Source organism: Heloderma suspectum, chromosome 8 (assembly GCF_057233095.1).
Source record: "Heloderma suspectum isolate Gila_16-S chromosome 8, 16-S_ref, whole genome shotgun sequence".
NCBI classification, from domain to species: Eukaryota; Metazoa; Chordata; class Lepidosauria; order Squamata; family Helodermatidae; genus Heloderma; species Heloderma suspectum.
The window spans coordinates 6,921,450-6,940,552 of NC_139465.1; positions in this window are offsets into that span (position 1 = coordinate 6,921,450).

The window sequence follows — 19,103 nt, forward strand, 5'->3', positions numbered from 1 at the left end:
AAGCTTAAAACCACAATATAACAGTACAACCAGAATAAAACCTAGCAGCAATGCAGAGATTTAAAATACTGATTTAAAACACCAGAGCTAAAAGAATACGAAGCTAAAATGCTAAAATATTGAGAGAATTTTAAAAAAAAAGTCTTCACCTGGCACCGGAAGGAGTATAACGTAGGTGCCAGGTGAACCTCTCTAGGGAGCATATTCCACAGCCTGGGGGGCACAGCAGAACAGGTCCCCTTCCTGGTAGCCGCCCGCCTCACTTCCTTTGGCTATTCGAAGTATGACTAAGTCTGAATCCATCCCCATTTCCAACAGTGTCCAGCTGGAAGATGACTTTGCAATCTCTGAGCCAGGGCACACACCCTTTCTAGTTTCCCCTGACCACTGATCCTTTGGTAGTTTCCTGGGTTTTGTGCAGTTTTCCCCCGATTCTAAAAGTTTGAAATGCCTCTCCTAAGGTTTAGTTACTGGCAGGAAGAGCTTTAAACTACAATATCCTATGATATGTGGGGTGTTTTGGCCCCCACCTCCTTTTCCTTTGGCACCCCCCATCCCTGGAATGTGCCCCTTATGAGCTTTTTCAAGATTGAATTCGGCCCTTGGGCTGAAAGGACGTCCCCATCCTTGATTTAGGAGCACGTGTCAGAGAGACAGGGCTGGAAGCAGATCTCTGTTGATTTTCCCGCAGTCAGTGGGCAGCAAATCCAGCCAGGATTGTTGCTGGGTAATGTGTGAATAACCCTCACTCTGGTTCCATACAGGCATATTTTGAGCAATGAAATGGAGGTGAATTGGGTCGATCTTTAATAGCAGAGCTGGTGGGTGTTTTCTCTCACCAGTCCAGACCTACGGGTTTGCTCTTTCTGTGAGATGGAACCATGTGAAATGGCGCAACTTGAATCCCAGTTGGCCAAGCCAACAGATGGGGAGGGGAATACGCACCAGGAAATGTAGTCAAAACAGTGGGAAATGAGGCAGGCAATAGGAAAGGTAGCCAATCAAAACATATTTTCACACAGCAGGGTTTTGGGGGGAGGGTCACTCCAGCCTGCAAGAGACATGCTACCCCAATGGAGGCAGTCAACAACCCAGAAAGCAAAACACTTTCAGCAAAGTGAGTGAAGGAAAGAAAAACAGCTTTACCTGCTACTCTGTTTATGGCAAGCAGCTGACAAATGGATTGACACCTCAGGGGGTCAGAGGTCAGGGGAGACAGGTGAATGACAGGGCTGTCTATTTATGGCATTTTTTTTTTTTTTAACAAAGTCTTTCCTGAAGTCTCCAGGAAGGGAACAAGAATTATCACCACTACCACCAATTACTAATATTATTACTATTATTATATAGGGAGCCAGTGTGGTATAGTGGTGAGATTGTTGGCCTGGGACTCAGGAGACCTGGATTCTAGTCCCCACTCAGGCATGAAGCTCCCTGAGTTACTTTGGGCCTGGCACTGCCTCTCAGCCTAACCTACCTCACAGGGTGGTTGTGAGGATAAAAAGGAGAGGATCAAGTAAGCCACCTTGGGTTCTTTTCAAGAGGCAGGATACAATTGTAATACATACATACATACATACATACTACCATTCTTCCTTCTATTTCCTATGTTCAAGCTGTGAGTGCTTGAACATAGCACTCATAGAACATAGCTGCTGCTAATGTAGACAAAATGGCACCACCCATGTACAAGAGGGAGGTGCCAACAGGTTTTGGGGAAACTTAGGCTTGCAAAAGTTCAAAGCATCTTTAGAAAAAGAAACCCTAAGGGGGGACCCACTGCAAAAACACACACATGCCAATGAGAACTGAGCATGCTCTCTGGGCATGGACTCACTGACTATTGTGTGTGTGTGGGGAGGCAGCATGAAAAATTGGGATGGGGAAATGGAATGGAGTGAGTGGAATCCTGAACACAGCAGCATCCCATACTGCAACATTTTGTTGCAGGCCCCACTTGTCATCACCATCATTAATTTGTTAAAAACCTAACACAAGGCCAGTAACACTCAATATAAAACACAAGATTGTTCCTGAATACCTATGCTCTGTATTGCCAGTGACCTTGACTGCTAGCTAACATTGACAGTTATACAAACTGACTACCTGCAAAGTGGCTGGATAGCAGTTTCCAAATTCTGATGGCCAGGGAGGCTCTTGAGGAAAAAGAAGAAAGTTGGGTTAATTTATCGTTTGCATTTTTATCTCCCCCTTCCTCCAAGATGCTCAAGGACGGAGACACCCCCCACACACCGCATTTTATCCTCCTAGCAACTCTTCAGTTGGGAACTGAACTGACTGGTCCGAGGTCACCCAGTGGGCTTTGCATGGATTTGAAACCAGGATTCTCTTGTGAAACTCCAGCACGCTGACCACTATGCCACGCTGCCTCTTCCTGTTGGCCAGCCCTGTAACAAGAGAGAAAGGAAGGTGTGTGTGTTTGTGTGTGTGTGCGATGCAAATCTTTCCTAACACACACTGAATCGCTCCTCCTTTCCTCGTTAATTAGTTGCCCTGACATTGGAAAAGGAATGATTTTCCATTATACCGTTGACCCCTGTTGTGTGTTCTATTAACACCACATGTTAAAACTTTTATATTTTTAGTAAACCATGACCTTGTACATTCCCTGTCATTTCCCACTGGCACGCGTACAGCACATGTGGTCAGCGTGATGGCTAATGGTTTTCATTTGTGTACAGTATGCGCTCGCATCTGACTGAGGCTCGCCGAAACACAAGGCGGGGCGCGGCAATCAGTGTGTGTAATATGATTTTATTGGTTACAAACAATCACAACGGAGTGTGGGGATGTTTGCTGCAGAGCACATTTTTGGCATCGGCCTCTCCTGCGTGTTGCGCAGATCCAGATGAAAAGACGGCCTTGAAGGGCCTGATCGCTGTTCCCTCTCTCTCTCTGCGTTAATCCAAACAAGAGTCTCCAACACATGCTCACAGCATGCTCGTGGCATGGCAGGTTTATCCTAAATAATATACAGCTTTGTGATTCCCACCTCTCTGAGCAGTAGGAAGTTCCTGGTGCAGCTTTATAGGATCAGTTCCCTCAGGGGCAGCGTCAAAGGCAGGCATGGTCAGGCACCTGCCAGGGGCCCACAGCCCAGCAGGGGCCCACTGACAAGCGCCCCCTGGAGTTGCTCCTCCTCCTCATTATTGCAACCTGCTTGTGCACCTGCCTCTCGCTCTGCCCAGACAACGGTGGTGGTGAGAAGGCGGAGGAGCGGATGCCACTGCCAACTTGCTCACTGTCTCCCAGCTTGCCACGCAAACAAGTGGTAGCAATGATGGTGTGGTATTTTGATCTTTTAGAATTAGGGGGGCGGACTGTACAAAAGCTGGGAGGCAACCAAATGATAGGTGGTTGGGGAAAATGGGTGGGGCCAGGGAAGGGGGCATGGACATCTGGGGTACCATGGAAGGCTAGATTGGGACTATAGGTGGGCCAGATTTGGCCCCCGGGCCTGATGTTCCACACCCCTGGGATAGATGAATTCAGAGAGGACCAGTCTGTAAGAACATAAAATAAGAATATAAGAAGATCTGTGCTTGATCAGAACACAGGCTTGTCTAGCCAGAGACATAAACCCAATAGTGAGACATAAACCTCTGGTTCATATTTCCCAGCAATGGGTACTGAGGCGTAATATAGACTCATCATGACTAGTAGACTTTGCCAGCCTTATCCTCTAGGAAGTAGCCATTCATAGCTTTATTCTCTAAACAAGTAATCTAATCTCCTTTTAAAGCCATCAGATTTGGTGGCCATCGCTCCATCTTGTCCTTGCCAATTTCATAGCTTAACTATGTGCTGTTGGAAGAAGTCTTTCCTTCCATTTGTCCTGAATCACCTACTATTCCGTTTCATGTTGGGATGACCCCAGGTTTGAGTATTATGAGAGAAGGAGAAAAACGCCTCCCTATCCACTTTCTGCACTCTCCATTTAATTTTACACACCACCATCATGTCCCCCCACCCCTTACTCACCATTTTTCTAAGCTAAAAAGTGGTGATGGGCAAACTCACCCTGAGTGAAATCGTTATTTACTCTGAAAAAAAGAAATAATTTGTCCATGTGAGGTCAGACGAGAGCTCCCCTTTAATATGAAATCTCACAGTATACGAGTTTTTGTGCAAGTGCGTTATCAAGGTACACCTTGGGAGCCGTAGTTTGGAACTGCAGCGTGGCATGACGTCATGCATCACCATGTTATGTGGCCACTTTCTGATTTCTTTTTCCTGCATGGCCAGCCTGCGTAAAGATGTCATGTGATTTTTACTCACCATCTCCGATTGCCAGTATGAAGATTGCTCCCTCCTCCTCCTTGGAGCCAGAGCTGAAGAAGTGGCAAAAACAATGAGGGAAGCAGCTAATGAGACTGCTTCAACTAAATAGGAGCTGGGGGTGGGGTCTAGGTGGTAGGATGACTGAAAACTGGGGTGTGGGATTTGTGTACTATTTTACTGCACATGCTCTGAGGCTCACAATCAATTCCAAACTTCATCACAGGCTCGCTGGAAAGGTGAGCATTACAAATGGATGCTTTTCAACCAAAGAGCCAAGTAATTATGAAATTTGGTAGCATCACTACTAAAAACCCAAGCCCTTTTTGTCTAAGCTATCAGTGGCTACTGGTTATGAGGGCTATATAGTACCTCCGGGATCAGAGATACTGCATGCCTGCAAATTACCAGTCCTGGGACACAACAGAGGGAGAAGTTTGGCACCCTCATATTCTGCTTATGAGCTTCTCAGAGGTGTCTGGTTGGCCACTCTGGGAAACAGGATGCTGCATTAGATGGCCTTTTAGTCGGATCCATCAGGGCTCTTCTAACATTCTTATGAATCCATATCCTGCCCTCCCTTCCAAAACAAAAGTACGCGATTGCAGACCCCCATCCCTGATTCTTTCAAGCTAGCCAGGCAGCTCCAAAAATCCTCCCCCAAATTCAAAACAGGCTTTTTCTTTCCTAACTTGGCACACACTTTTTGTTGTCATCATGGTTGCTCAGAGCCAAGTCCAACGTGGCCTTGATCTGACTTGGGAGGCTTTGAGCCCATCCAAAGGCAAGATCCAAGGCTAATCAGAACTTGGAAGAGGAAAGTTTGCTTTATGAATGAAGGATCAAATGCTTTCATGGGCTGTCTTATTGGTCTCCTGAGATACTTACATGCTTTGCTGATGAAAACAGGGGCATGCTTGTGTGACATCCCTATTACATAATGAGGACTGATGTCTGATCTTCCGCCTCACACACACACACACCCACACCCACACACACCATTATTACTGTTACTGAATGCTCTACTCTGCCTGCAATATTTAGAACACAGGGAGCTGCCTCATACTGAGCCCGATCATCAGTTCCTCTAGCTCGGTATTGTCTTCATGGATTGGCAATGGTTCTCCACATTTTCAAACAGGTGTCTTTCCTAGCTGTACCTGGAAATGCCAGAGATCGAACCTGGGACCTGCTGCAGGCAAAGCAGGTGCACCGTAAGGATGGGGGAGAAATTTGTTCGGTTTGGATTTGAATGTAAACTTACCTAATTTCACATTTTTTAACTACTATGTCAGGGGTTGGCAACTTTGGGAAGTTCAGGGACCCATTTTCACCCTCAGACCCCTCCCATGGACTGTACCCCCACCTGTGGGTGCCAAACATGGGGGAGGGGATTAAAAACATTAAAACAAAATGGCACCCACAGCTGCCTGCTACAGAGTCCCCAAAGTGTCAAAATTAGCTTGCAAACAAGCTAATGGTGACCCTTTTGCTGCTCCATAGTCCTGGATCCCATTTTGTTTGCAAATAAATAAATACCCCCCCCATATTTTGAGGGTGGTGGGGCCACACTGGGGGGTTGCATGCATTGTATTAGGAGAAATGTACATAAAACAGCCTATGAATGAATTTTCATGTGAACTTTTAAAAACAATTCTCAAAGTTTGGGATAAACTGAACCTTTGCTTGAGAAACTGAAAACTGAGAGAAAGCAAAATTGACAGATTCATCCATTGTGAATGCCCTGCCAATGAGCTATGGCCCATCCCAGAGTATTAATTGACTTTACAATAGGTTGCCCTGCATTGATTTGAAACCAAGCAGCTTTTATTATATTCTATTGTGTCCTGTTGAATTTAAGTGCTTTTCTGCACAAGGCTGTTAATCCACTTTACCAGTTTCAGTTTTGTTGGAGAATTGAGGTCTGGGAACTACACAAAGAGCATTTCCTTTCCTGCTTTTCCACTACATAACCTCTAGGTGGCACTGTGGTATAGCAGAATAGTGCAAATGCACAAGTGGAAATCATGTTTTCTTTGCTTTTATAAATAATATCACATTTTCCCTGCTCTAAAAATATTCACTGGACATGCTGTGTAAAAACAGAAGTGAAACCAGAGGGTCATGAAGTCATCTAAAAACATACACAATTGTGAGTAAGGAATGATGAGTGCATAATAAATGTCTCATGTAGAAAAGCTCTAATTGTCCTTACAATATGAAATAGATAGTTCAAAACATACCTCAGCAGCTGCTGTGTTTAAAAATGATGGCTGTGTACTTCATGGTGCCTCATCGTTCCCATGTATGCATTTACTTACATGTGCTCTAGAGATGAGATGCATTCCATCACCACCCCACCCCTGGGGTGCTATTTTCCCCAGAGTCTTCAAATAGCACCTTAGCTGGTATGCATATGAGTGATTTTTGGATAGATGAAGGAATTTGCAAATTTTGGTACATTCTTATGAAAAAAATGAATCTAATGAAATACTCACCCAGCTATAGCTATAGTCCTATTGAGTACCCCTACTGCCTGCAGCCAAATTTCACTGTACATTGCTCTATGAGACTGGTGTCCATTCACTTTCCCTCACCTACAGTGCCATTTTGGAAGAAAATCTGCATTCTGCCAACTAATCTATACAGCAGCATGACATAACAGATCAAGAGACATGACAACATGTCTGCCTGGAGAGATTTGCAGCTCCTCACTTGGGTTCAAGGAAGGACTGGCTTCACAATTCTGTAGGAAACTGTTCAGTCTCCTCTGCACCTCTCTCTTGTCCTTGGCTGTAAAGCCAAAAGCAGAAACTGTCCAGTTTAAAAATACACAGGAGTCACTGTTGCAAAGTGATGACTTCAGAGAGAAACCACCCCCATCCCTTTGATGGTAGACTCCCTTTATAGACTCCCACCCATGTGGGAGCTGGTGGGTGGAGGAGGAGGAGACCTAAATAGCTTTTTCTTAACAGCACTCAGCTCAAAAGCAGATATATTTATCTTTTTTCTTTATTTCCATCATTCATATTCTGCATGGCTGCCAAACATTCTAGGTGGCCTACAAAACTTTACAAAATGAAGATGGAAGGGGAAAAAAGCCCATTGAAACAACATAAAGCCAACTTAGGGCAACCTAGATACTATGAGAATTGTATGATGGCTATTGATGTGCCTAGTTTCTAAATTTTAAATGACATCTGTGTGAGAAAGAGATGGATCAGGATTGAGACCATGGTGGATGGGGAGGGTTTTTTAATGCTCTCCACGCACACTGTGGTTCTGATTAACATGCTTTCTTGAAGCTGCTGTTAGCCCTGGGAAGGAAGCTCCCACTGGTACCAGTTCTAGCTTAGCCTTCTTCTTAACATGCTAGTTTTCTATGTGTGAGATTATTATTTTTTTTTAAGAGGGGGGGGGGAACATTCAAACCAGGATCTTGAAATGGTATGCTGCAACGGTACACTAGTACAGCTCAGAAGGCTGGGCCATGTGCTTTGATCTGTATATGTTGTTTGGGTCCGAGATAAGGATGGTGAAATACTTTCTACAGGGAAAGTGCTACACATGTATAGAAAAAATCTCCAATGAGTTGCAATCTTTGCCTTGGGAAGATGTGCTCCAGATGTCTATAAGCATGCAAGATACAACCAGGAACTGTAATCCCCAGGGGCAATTCTTGCTAGCCACACAGCATTGCAGTTCAGATTCAACCCTCGACGAAGGCAAACGACTCCAGAATGACAGAAACCACGCTTGCATTTGATGCATAACACAATGTGTGAGACAGGCCCTGCCTAGCTTTTCCACTGCAAGGCTTATCCTTGCTTCACGTGTAACTTAAAACCATATGGTAGCAACTCAGCCCAAAGGAGGGCCAATTAGCCCAAAGTGGCCCTCTCTCGGTCTCTTGTGTTCCCTTCTCTACACATGAAAAAGCCCAGCTACTGTAAAACATTCCAAACCATGGTTAGAAAGAGAGAGAGAGTGAAAGAATGTGTGTGTGTGAGAGAGAGACAGAGAGAGAGGCAGAGATCAAGGCTTTCTCTGTGCCACCCGAGCAGCTCAATGCAAGCCCCTGTTTATTTTTTTCTACAGTGGCAATTTTCATGGTTGAAATAGTTGTTAAAATTAGCATTGAAAAAATGCAGTAGTCATAAACCACAGAAGGGCTCTTTCACCTGATTCCCCCCCCCCCCGCAAGTGCCAGTTGTTTTCCAGAAAGCCATGCTCCTCCTGTGAGTTTCAATCAAAGCCATAACATGACTGACTTAAAAGACGTCCGCTACATCTTGTTGGAGACTTGTCATCCTGGCTTAGGCTGGAGCCTGGAGACTGTCAGACACCTGCCAAGGAAGCTCACCTGGAGGAAAGGACCTGTTAAATAGTGATGCTGGAACTATCGGAGGAATTCAGGGATGGTCCATGGGCCAGATGGGGAACCTCCGCAGGCCAGATGATGCCACCGGGCCGGAGGTTCCTCATTCCTGATCTAGTGCAACATTCTGTTTCCTGCAGGGCCTGACCAGATGCTTCCACAGGGTGGCTGTGTGTCCTCCTTTACACAGGACAGTCCTCTGTTTGAAGGGTTGTTCAGAGGATGGTTCTCTATTTGAAAAGCTGTTGAGTCCAAGTCCAGTTTAAAAATCAAGAACTCTAAGAAGCAAGAAAAGGGACTGCCCATCACCATTTAGTACCTGGACAAAAGACTAAGCAGACACACAGGTCACCTACTCACAGTTTCCCCCACAATGGTGAGATGTAATGTATTTTTATTTAAATTATAGTCAATATTTCTAAATTTGTATCTGTATATAAAAATCAGTATATGCAAATGTCATGCAAATGTGGGTCTCTTTTTGACCTTTCTTTTGTCCATGCACAAGAGGTCATCCAATGGTTCCAGGTACAAAGGTCCTTTCTGTTGTTTGATCTTCCATAGAGTCATAGGTGTTTGATCTCGAGATTGCGGCTAATAGCCATGGGTAGGTGCTCTCTTCCTCCATTAATATATCTAATCCCCCTTGGAAGCCATCTCAGCTCACCCCACCACATCTTGTCTAGGAATGGGTGAGAATTTTATTCAGTTCATTTTCTGAGATGAGAACTTCCCAGAATTTCACAAATGCCTTCATAAACGGGATGAACGAAACTTGAGATTTAAAACATTCTAATGTGGGTGAAAGCAGAATTGGACAATTTGTCCATCTGGACAGAGACGTTTGAGCGCTCAGCTCTTAAAAGTCTGTATTTGAATCGCTGTGTTTTTAACCACAGGGATTCAGCCCTATCTTTGTGTGTGTGGGGACAGACAGACATACATACATACCGCTCTGGAATCTGTTTAGATGTGGCATGGTATATAAATGTTGTAAATAAATAAATAAATAAATGAACAAATAATTTTTTAAAAATAAAGGCTTAACTACCATCCGTAAGAGCTTTTGGGTGCAACCCTATGCATATTTAGACTGAAAAAAAAGTCCTACAACTCTCATCATCCCCCATGCTGGCTGGGGGGATGATGAGAGTTGTAGGACTTTTTTCTGTCTAAACATGCATAGGATTATACCCTTAATGTATGAAGAACAAGGACCAAGAAATAGAATCTGTCAAGAAAGGACATTCGGAGGCACACGAAAAGAGACTGTACCAAGTTTATTTGGATTTAACAGCTACAGTTTGAGAGACTGTTGTTGGAACAAGAAATGGTCATTTCCCATCGTATGGGCCTCATTCAGCATATTTGCAAGTTAAGGGGAAAAATGCGCTGGAGTCAAATAAAGCGACCTTAAGTACAGACTCGGAGAGAGAAATGCACACGGGACTCTGAATGTGATAAGGCCCTTCCTGTCTGGAGTAGCTGCTTGCTCTCTTTGTGTGGTATAGTATAGCTTCCTGCCTCCCTGGGACAGCTCTCCCACCTGTAGCAATACAGCATGTCTAACTGAACTGGGAAAGGAACCAGAGTCCTCGGAGACAGAAAAAAACAAAACCAACTTCACAGCTGTCAAGGATAATGTACACACTTTACACACTCGATATTGTCTAATAGGCAGGCTGGAGAAGGCCTCGTGTTTGGGGGCAGTGGGGGTGGGGTTGGGCCAAAGCAAATCGATTTTACAGATGCTTGTGCATAAATAGGAACTGGAACTTATTCAGCTCCGGGTGCCCCTGGCTCTCGGATCCCTGTAGAAGGTTTTTTTTTTTTTTTTAAGTAATAATAAAAAAAGAAGTTTGGCAAAAATGTTATCAGATAAAAGCACATGGAGGAATCCTAATCACAAATACTTCCTGAGGAGGTTTGGCCAGCCGTGAAATGCTTGCATAGGAACCAGGCTGCAGAATAGAGGGATAACAAAAATTCTCATGATGGCCTGGAAAATTTACCATGCATCGCATCGCAGGGAGTGGAGGGTGTAGGGAGGGCATAGTAAGCCAATAGATGTTAAGCCAGGAGTTTGGTCCCAGGACATGGTTTGAAGGAAAATGGGAATGCATGCACTCACAGCAGCGGTGTTGAACCCCTTTTAGTCCAAGGGCTGATTTCCTGTCCGTCCATCCGTCCATCCATCCATCTATCATCTATCATCTATCACATTTATTTATTATATCCCACCTTTCTTCCATCATGGAACTCAAGGTGGTTACATGTGGTTCCCAGGCGGTCTCCCCTCCAAGCACTGACCAGACCCAAACCTGCTTAGCTTCAGCACAGTGGATACCTCATGTGCCTTCAGACTATGCCCTGGGACCAAATCCGCCCTGTCTAGAGTCCCAGTACAGCTGTCTGGGGTTCCCCAGGTGGCCACACCCATGCCTCTGGCCCTGCCCCCTTTCCCCTGACTTCCATCATTTGGCGGCTGGCTTCCCAGCTTTTGCAAGTTTTTTTTCCCCCATTGTAAAAGGTTGAAATGCCTCTCCGAAGACATTTTGGAGAAGCTCTCGGGGGCCATGTTCTGGTGGTGGGCTGGGAGAAAGGCAAAAGGGGCCAGACCCCAAACACCAAGAATGCCAGCATCTTGTAGAGCTTCAAGCCCTTCCTGACAGTAACTAAGCCTTAAGAGAGGCATTTTAACCTTTTAGAATGGGGGAAAAACCATGCAAAAGTTGGTAAGCCACCAAATAATGGATATCAGCAGAAAGGGGTTGGGGGCCAGAAAAAGGGTGTGTGGCCATCTGGGGAACCCCAGAGAGCTGGAGTGGGACTCCAGACAAGCTGGATTTGGCCTACAGGCCTGCGGTGCAACACCCCTGTTGCAAGGCAGTTGTGTTTCTGAATGTATCTTTGACCAAATGAAGAGTCCCCTCATCCTTTTGTACCAGAATCTGATTGTTGGGATGTCAGGGTACTAAAAAACAAAGAAAAAACAAACAAACAAAAAACAAAGTAGATCCCACAAGCCTGAAGACTGCCCACTCCTGTTCTGCATGTTCATTTCTACATATAATCATAGAATTATAAATTATAAAAATATGCACGGCATGGAGAATGTGGATAGGGAGACCTTTTTCTCCCTCTCTCAAAATACTAGAACCTGGGGTCATCCCATGAAGCTGATTGGTGGGAGATTCGGGACAGATAAAAGGAAGTACTTCTTCACCCAGTGCATATTTAAATTATGGAATTCACTACCACAGGAAGTAGTGATGGCCACCAATTTGGGTGGCTTTAAAAGAGGGTTAGACAATTTCCTGGAGGAAAAGGCTATCAATGGCTACTAGTTCTGATGGCTATATGTTACCTCCAGGACCAGAGACAGTATGTCTATGTACACCAGTTGCTGGGGAACATGGGTGGGAAGGTGCTGTTGGGCTTATGTCCTGCTTGTGGGTTCCTGGTCAACAGCTGGTCGATCACTGTGTGAACAGAATGCTGGACTAGATGGACCCTTGGTCTGATCCAGCATGACTCTTCTTATGTTATTATAGAATTGGAGGGGGCTGCCTGTCAGCGTTGTTTCTGAGCGCAGGGAGTGGGATAGCAGTTCAGATTCTGAAGGAGAACCACCAGACATGGGGGAGGTGTTTTCCCAGGCTAGTCCAGACATGACTGGACTGGCTTCTCAGGTTACAAACACCCACCTGGCTGAGGATGAGGGTCCCTCTTTACACCGCCCTGTGAGAGACAGCGAGCAGAAGGAGGTGGGGCTTGGGGAGTCTGATCTAACATACGCCAGGTGCAGGCGCACAGAAAAGAGAGAGAAGGCAGGGACAATGGTTTACCCGATTGGCCTTGCGCTCAGAAGTCTCACGAGAGAGAGGGACCTCCTCCCCTTAAGTTAGGCTAGTGAGACTGCCTTCCTCTTCAAATTGTGGGCAACTCTGGTAAGTTCCTTTTGAATTCCCTTGAAGGCATTCCTTCGTAGACTGAGAGTCACTGAGAATTTACATCTGTATGACCCTGTGAAGTAATAGATTAAAAGCTGTATACTGAAGCCTCTCATCTGTGTTTGTTTTCGGCGTTGAAATAAAGTGGGGCTAAAGGAATCCTGCACTGTGTAAGCCATCGAATCCAACCCACTGCAGGAAATCCAGAACTAGAATATCCACAACAGATGGCTGCCCAACCCCCACCTGAAGACTTCCATTGAGGGAGAGCCCACCACCCCTCTTGGTCATGGCTTCCACCATCAAACTGCTCTTCCCATCAAGGAGGTTCTACTGTTCAGCTGCAATCTGCCCTCCTGTAAGTTAAGCCCATTAGATTTAGCCCTGCTCCCCTGATAAGCAACAGAGAACAAGTCTTTGGCCTCTTCTATATGAGAACCCTTCAGGGATGTAGAGAGTGCTATCATGTCCCCACTCAGTCCTCACTTCTTTAGGCTAAACTTACCCAGTGACTTCTAACTTTCCTCATAGGATTTTTTCCCCATACCCTAGAGTGGGGGTGAAGAACTGGAGTCCTGGAGTCCCAATCTAACCCTTGGGGTTTCTGAGATGGCCACGTATGCTTCCCTTTCCCCCACCCCTTTCCCTCAAACATTGATCATTGGGTGGTGTCCCAGCTTTTGTGCAGCTCCCCCCACCCCATTCTTAAAGGTTGAAATGCCTCCCCTAAGGCATAGTGTACAGTTCTGGTCACCACACCTAAAAAAAGGTATTGTAGAGCTGGAAAAAGTACAGAAAAGAACAACTAGAATGATGAAGGGGCTGGAGCATCTCCCCTTTGAGAGAAGGTTCCAACAGCTGGGCTTGTTTAGCCTGGAAAAAAGGAGGGTAAGGGGAGACATGATAGAGGTCTACAAAATTATGCATTGTGTGGAAAATGTGGATAGGGAGACATTTTTCTCCCTCTCTCAAAATTCTAGAACCCAATGGGGTCATCCCATGAAGCTGATTGGTGGGAGGTTCCTGACAGATAGAAGGGAGGACGTCTTCATACAGCCCATCATTAAACTATGGAATTCACTACCTTAAGATGTAGTGATGGCCACCAATTTGGATGGCTTTAAAAGGGGTTGTACAACTTCATGGAGAAGGCGGCTATCAATGGCTAATAGTCTTGATGACTACATGCTACCTCCAGTACCAGAGGCAGTGAGTCTATGTACTCCAGTTGCTGGGGAACATGTGTGGGAGGTTGCATTCATGTCCTGTTTGTGGTTTCCTGGTTGACAGCTGGTTGGCCATTGCTGGACTAGATAGACCCTTGGTCTGATCCAGCAGGGCTCTTCTGATGTTCTTATATTCTTATTAGTGAATATAATAATATATTAGTTAGTGGTAGTAAGCACCCAAAGCTAAAATATACTGGTACTTTTGGTATTTGGGGGGCCACCCCTTCTGACTTTGGCTCCATCCCTTTTGACTTCAGCCCCACCTACCCTGCAATGGAATTTGGCCCTTGGGCTGAAACAGGGTCAACACCCCTGTCCCAAACCAACTCCTCTGAACTAGGGATGTCAGTTTTTTGGAAATCCGGTCCTTCTGGATGGACATCTGCTGCCCACCCAACTCAGTTTGCATTCATGAGCCAAGCTGCAGGTTTTCCCCGCACTCCGGGACTTTTTGCGGATATTTTTTGGGTTGGGCTGCAATTTGCAGATTTTTCAATTTGCACAAATTACAGCTGCAATTTGCACAAATGTGCATAGATTGCACAAATTGTGGCCAAAATTTGCACAAATTGTGGGTTTAATTTGCACAAATTGAAAAATATGGAAAGTCCGCTAACTGGCCTGACTCACTTCAGACTGAGTTGGGTCAGTTAGGGGAAAACACACCAAAGTCTGGGGTGGGGTGGGGGATGCAAGCCAACGAAAGCTCATTGAGCTCTCCCCTCCAAATCCCTACTCTATACCCATTCTAATTTGTTGACATCCTCCTTAACATGCAGTGCCCAGAACTGAACACTGTGCTCCATAGATAAACAAGGCTGCCATAGCTTCTTGGTGAGGATACCTGCCCAATACATGGGCTTTCAAATATCTTTTTGCCCCATTCAAACAACCTCCCCCCACCCCAGCATATGCTTAAAACAGCTAAAGTCCTGTGACCTGTGAAGACGTCATTAGACAAAAAATGTGCCTATGGAAGGGGTATAATGGCAGAAACTGCGAATGGAACGTGTTATGTCTTCTGGCTTCGAAGGAAATAATCTTTTCTAATGTTGAAATTCTCTTGAATTATTAATCATCGAGTTCACAAAAGTTGACCATGAAGGGCAAATTCCCATAGATCATCTATGCTTAACACAATGAAGCCAGTGACATGCCTTCTTTTGTGCAGTTTGGAAAGAAAATGGATAATTTAAATTTGTGTCCACCATTCATAAATGGTGCTCGAGTTCTTTGAACATTGCTATCACCTATCTACACCCCAAGTCGAAAAACAGTCCTATGAAGTAAGCATTCTCATCCACGATGTGATTAACCCCGCACTTGATGTGACATTTGCCTGTCGTTTTTGCAGAGTAAGCATTTCTTCCAAATGCACCCCCATGTGGGGAAATCTGGTATTTGCCAGCAATGTAAATACAAATGAAACTTTCTCCTAGGCATGTGAGTAACAGGAGGTTACGAAGAAATTCCCACCACTTGATAATGTTGGCAAAGCAAGAAGTGTTCAGCTGTGTTTCCTTCCCTAATTAAAGAAAGAAAGAAAGAAAAAAGAATGTGGGTGTTCATTTTCAGTAAATTACATTTTTAGTCCGTTTAAACTGATTGCAAATCCAACTATCTCTTCCTGCTGAGAAAAGCTGATGCTTGAGAAACATGTCATAGAATCGTATAGAATAGTGGGGTTGGAAGGGGCCTATAAGACCATCGAGTCCAACCCCCTGCTCCATGCAGGAGTCCAATGTCAACTTAGTGGTCAGTTCCTTGAATAGCATTGCAAACTCCAGGACTGCATTGCTATACGCACTTCCTGGGAGTGTCTCAGTGAATTCCATGGAACTTTTATTTATTTTTATTCATTTATTTCATTTCTCTACCGCCCAATAGCTGAAGCTCTCTTCTGAGCTCAGAACTTACTTCTGAGTAGCCATGTTTAGGTTTATGCTGTAAGTGCAGGGAGTCAAGGATAATTCTTTCCCTTGAGCTTGTCAGAGTCAGGTATGATATTTCTTGCGTTTCAGAGCTTAGGGCTTTCTCCTCCTGCTTCTTTACATGTTTTTATATATTATATATTATTTGCTCTACAAAGTACAAGAGAAAAGGTCTTTGCCCCAGAGGTTTACCATCTATATCAGGCATGCACAGCTCATGGCCCACAGGTTGCGTGCAACCCCCTGGATGCTTGTTGTGTGGCAACCCCCCACCCCCGCTGAATCCCCCCATCAGCACTGCTGCTTCCTCACTGCTGATGGTGGTGCAAAAGCAGTGATGTCAGACAGCGGGGCTGTATGGTGCAGCTAGGCCATTTTAGATCCTGAATGTTGTGCATCCCTGAGCTAAATTAAGTCCCAAGGAGCTTACAATTTAAAATTCAATGCAGGGAAGAGAACAGAGGAAGGTAGATGAAGAAAGGGGTAACCAGGGGAAGAATGTGCAATTGTTTTGGTTTCATGTACATAGGCTTAATCATAGCACGGGCTGGGCACTAATGGGTTGTATCAAAGGCTGCATGGAAAAGGTGAGTTTTGAGGAGGGATTTGAAGGAGAAGAAGTGGCATCAAGCAGGTGTCTTGAGGGATTGTTCCAGTCTTAAAGGACAGCAAGGGATGAAGGGTGGGCTCATTTAAGGGAGGATAAAACACTTCGATGGCTGAGACTGGTGGAGCTGGGGGAGTGAATGTCATGGGCAGGGAAGTGTCAGGATATCAGAAGAATGGTGCAGTGGTCAGTTCTGAAGTGCAGACACTCAGCATGACAGTCCCCATAGCCATGACTCCAAAGAGAGTTCAAACATGCAGCTCTGTGTATAATTTTATTTTATGTTACTATTATTTTCTGTCTGTCTGTCTGTCTGTCTGTCTATCTATCTATCTATCTATCTATCTATCTATCTATCTATCTATCTATCTGTATCTATCTATCAATCATCTTTACAAATGTTACAAGTATTGGATCATACAAACGATCCGCAAATGATAATTCATGATCCATTTTACAAGTAAAGGATTTTTTTTTAACCTACTGGTCAGGTATAAGGTAAAATCTATACAGCCTCGTAATACCCCTAATAGAGAATGTGGATTAACACTTTCTTGCACTTTATTAGACCAGTACATAATAAAGAAGGTCCATTTTTCAGTGAAAGACTCACATAACTGTCTGCCCGCCCTCCCTCCCTCCCTCTGATCAAATTTGTAATTTTTACCATAGACACTATATCCCAAGTTTTGATCAGCCATTCATCCAGGGTCAGGGCTCGCACTCCCCCCCCCCCGCAAATTACAGGATATTGTTAACTGAGCTGCTGAAAGTAAATGTTGGAACATTTCCATACTGCCGGATAAGACCAGGTCTTTAACATATCCAAACAGTAGTACAAGCGGCTGTTGCAGTAGTCTATAACCCGTGATCAAATCAAGTTCTCCTATTATTCCAAACATGCAATTCTACCGCTTTTCATCACTAGAAGCAGGTCTTTTGTAAAGCTAGTGGGTCTTAATTGCCCATTTAAGTCCAAGCCACCCCCAAATTTTATGTATGTATTTGAAATATTTCTTGGTCACCTTTCAGGGCAGAAGCCCTCCCAAGGTGGCATACAACAACAAAACACATAGAACAATATAAGACAGTAAAAACACAATGAAAACCATGATAAAATCCAACAACAGAACCAGCAATCATATCAGGGGAAGGCCAGAGTAAAATAATATGTTTTCAAGGCCCTCTTAAAAGGCCTTGATGAAGCATGGCAGATCCCCCAATGGCAACTTATTCCAGAGGTGAGGGGGCCCCTGCAGAGAAGGCCCTCTCAGATGTGGTCGCCCACCTAACTGTTCTTGCAGGTGGGCAAATAAGAAGGGCCTCTCTTGTGGATCTTAACATGCAAGCAGGCTGATACGGGTGAAATGCTTTGCTTTACAACAGGGATAGCTCACAATGATAGATGGCTGCTGGGGAAATCCATTTTCCCTCAGCTACATTGAGGATGGCAGTTAAGCCCAGAGGAAATGGGGAAGCCTGAGGAAGTGGGCAGATGGCATCATCATCCCTGCTCATCAAAAAGTCCTGGTGCTGCAACCCTGTGAGCCCTGGTTCCACTACTCCACCACTACATAGAATAGAGAAATAAGGGAAGCAAGAAGATGGAGGGCTTTGGAGGTCAGAATGAGGGGCTTGTGCTTGATGTGAGAATGGAAAGGAAGCTGCTGTAGGGATTTTAAAAGGGGCAACACACTTTCAGAGTGATGAGGGAGATGAAAGTACCTAAATATGCAAGGAGAGACATGTAACATCAGAATTATGAATTGCTTGACAACTTAACACCCGCTGTTTGCTTTTGATCTTCCCAATCAAAGAGCAATCCATCGACTCCCTTCCTGAGTTCTCCATTGGGCTGCCGTCTTTGATAATGTCAACATCTGGGTGTGAGATGAGGCGTTCCTTACCCTATAATTTTCTCGCAGTGCCCTATGGATGCTCGCAGGGTGGGGTGGGAGCTAGGGGAGAGGCAAACTGGATTGATAAAAGGCCTTCATAATGCAGCGACTGTATGGGTAGATTTAGCTCGGCCCCAAACCACACCGCATACCAGCTTGCAGGACATGTGTTCCAAATCAAACAAGCCTAGTGTTACCCCTGGAAGGATATCATTAGGAGAACTTGAGTAGACTGAACCCTGTGCCAAAACTGGCATCAGGAAGAATTTTTAGGACCAGAGGGGTTTTAAAAAAATCCTCTTCAATTTCCTGAAATCTCTTTACTTGTGAGATTTCTCAATAATCCTGAGTTTAACGCACAAGGCCAGCAATCCTGGAATGTATGTATACAACGTTTCCTTATGCTAGTCCAAATGACAGAGAACCAGTGAGCAAGTAGGCAGTGGCATGTACTGCTCCTCTTTCTTGCTACCTGCATTGACTGGTCCAGAGCAAAAGACAGATGAACAACGAGGTTGCAAGCATGAAGAGGTAGAGCAAGTCCAGTGGGCTCTTGTCAGTTGGCCCCTGCTGAACTGTGGACCCTTGGCAGATGCCCAATCATGCCTTCGCTTGACATTGGCATTGACCTGGAGCATGAAGCGTTGGCAATTCCTTTCATGGAAATCTACCTTTCATGGCCAGCTAGCTCAAGAGTGTGGAAGAACAGGGCAGCCCATGGCTCATGCAGAATCCAGCATATTGAATGCTGACCAGCATGGGTGGGATGGAGCAAACATGGGCTCCTCGATCCACCTTCATGGTGCAC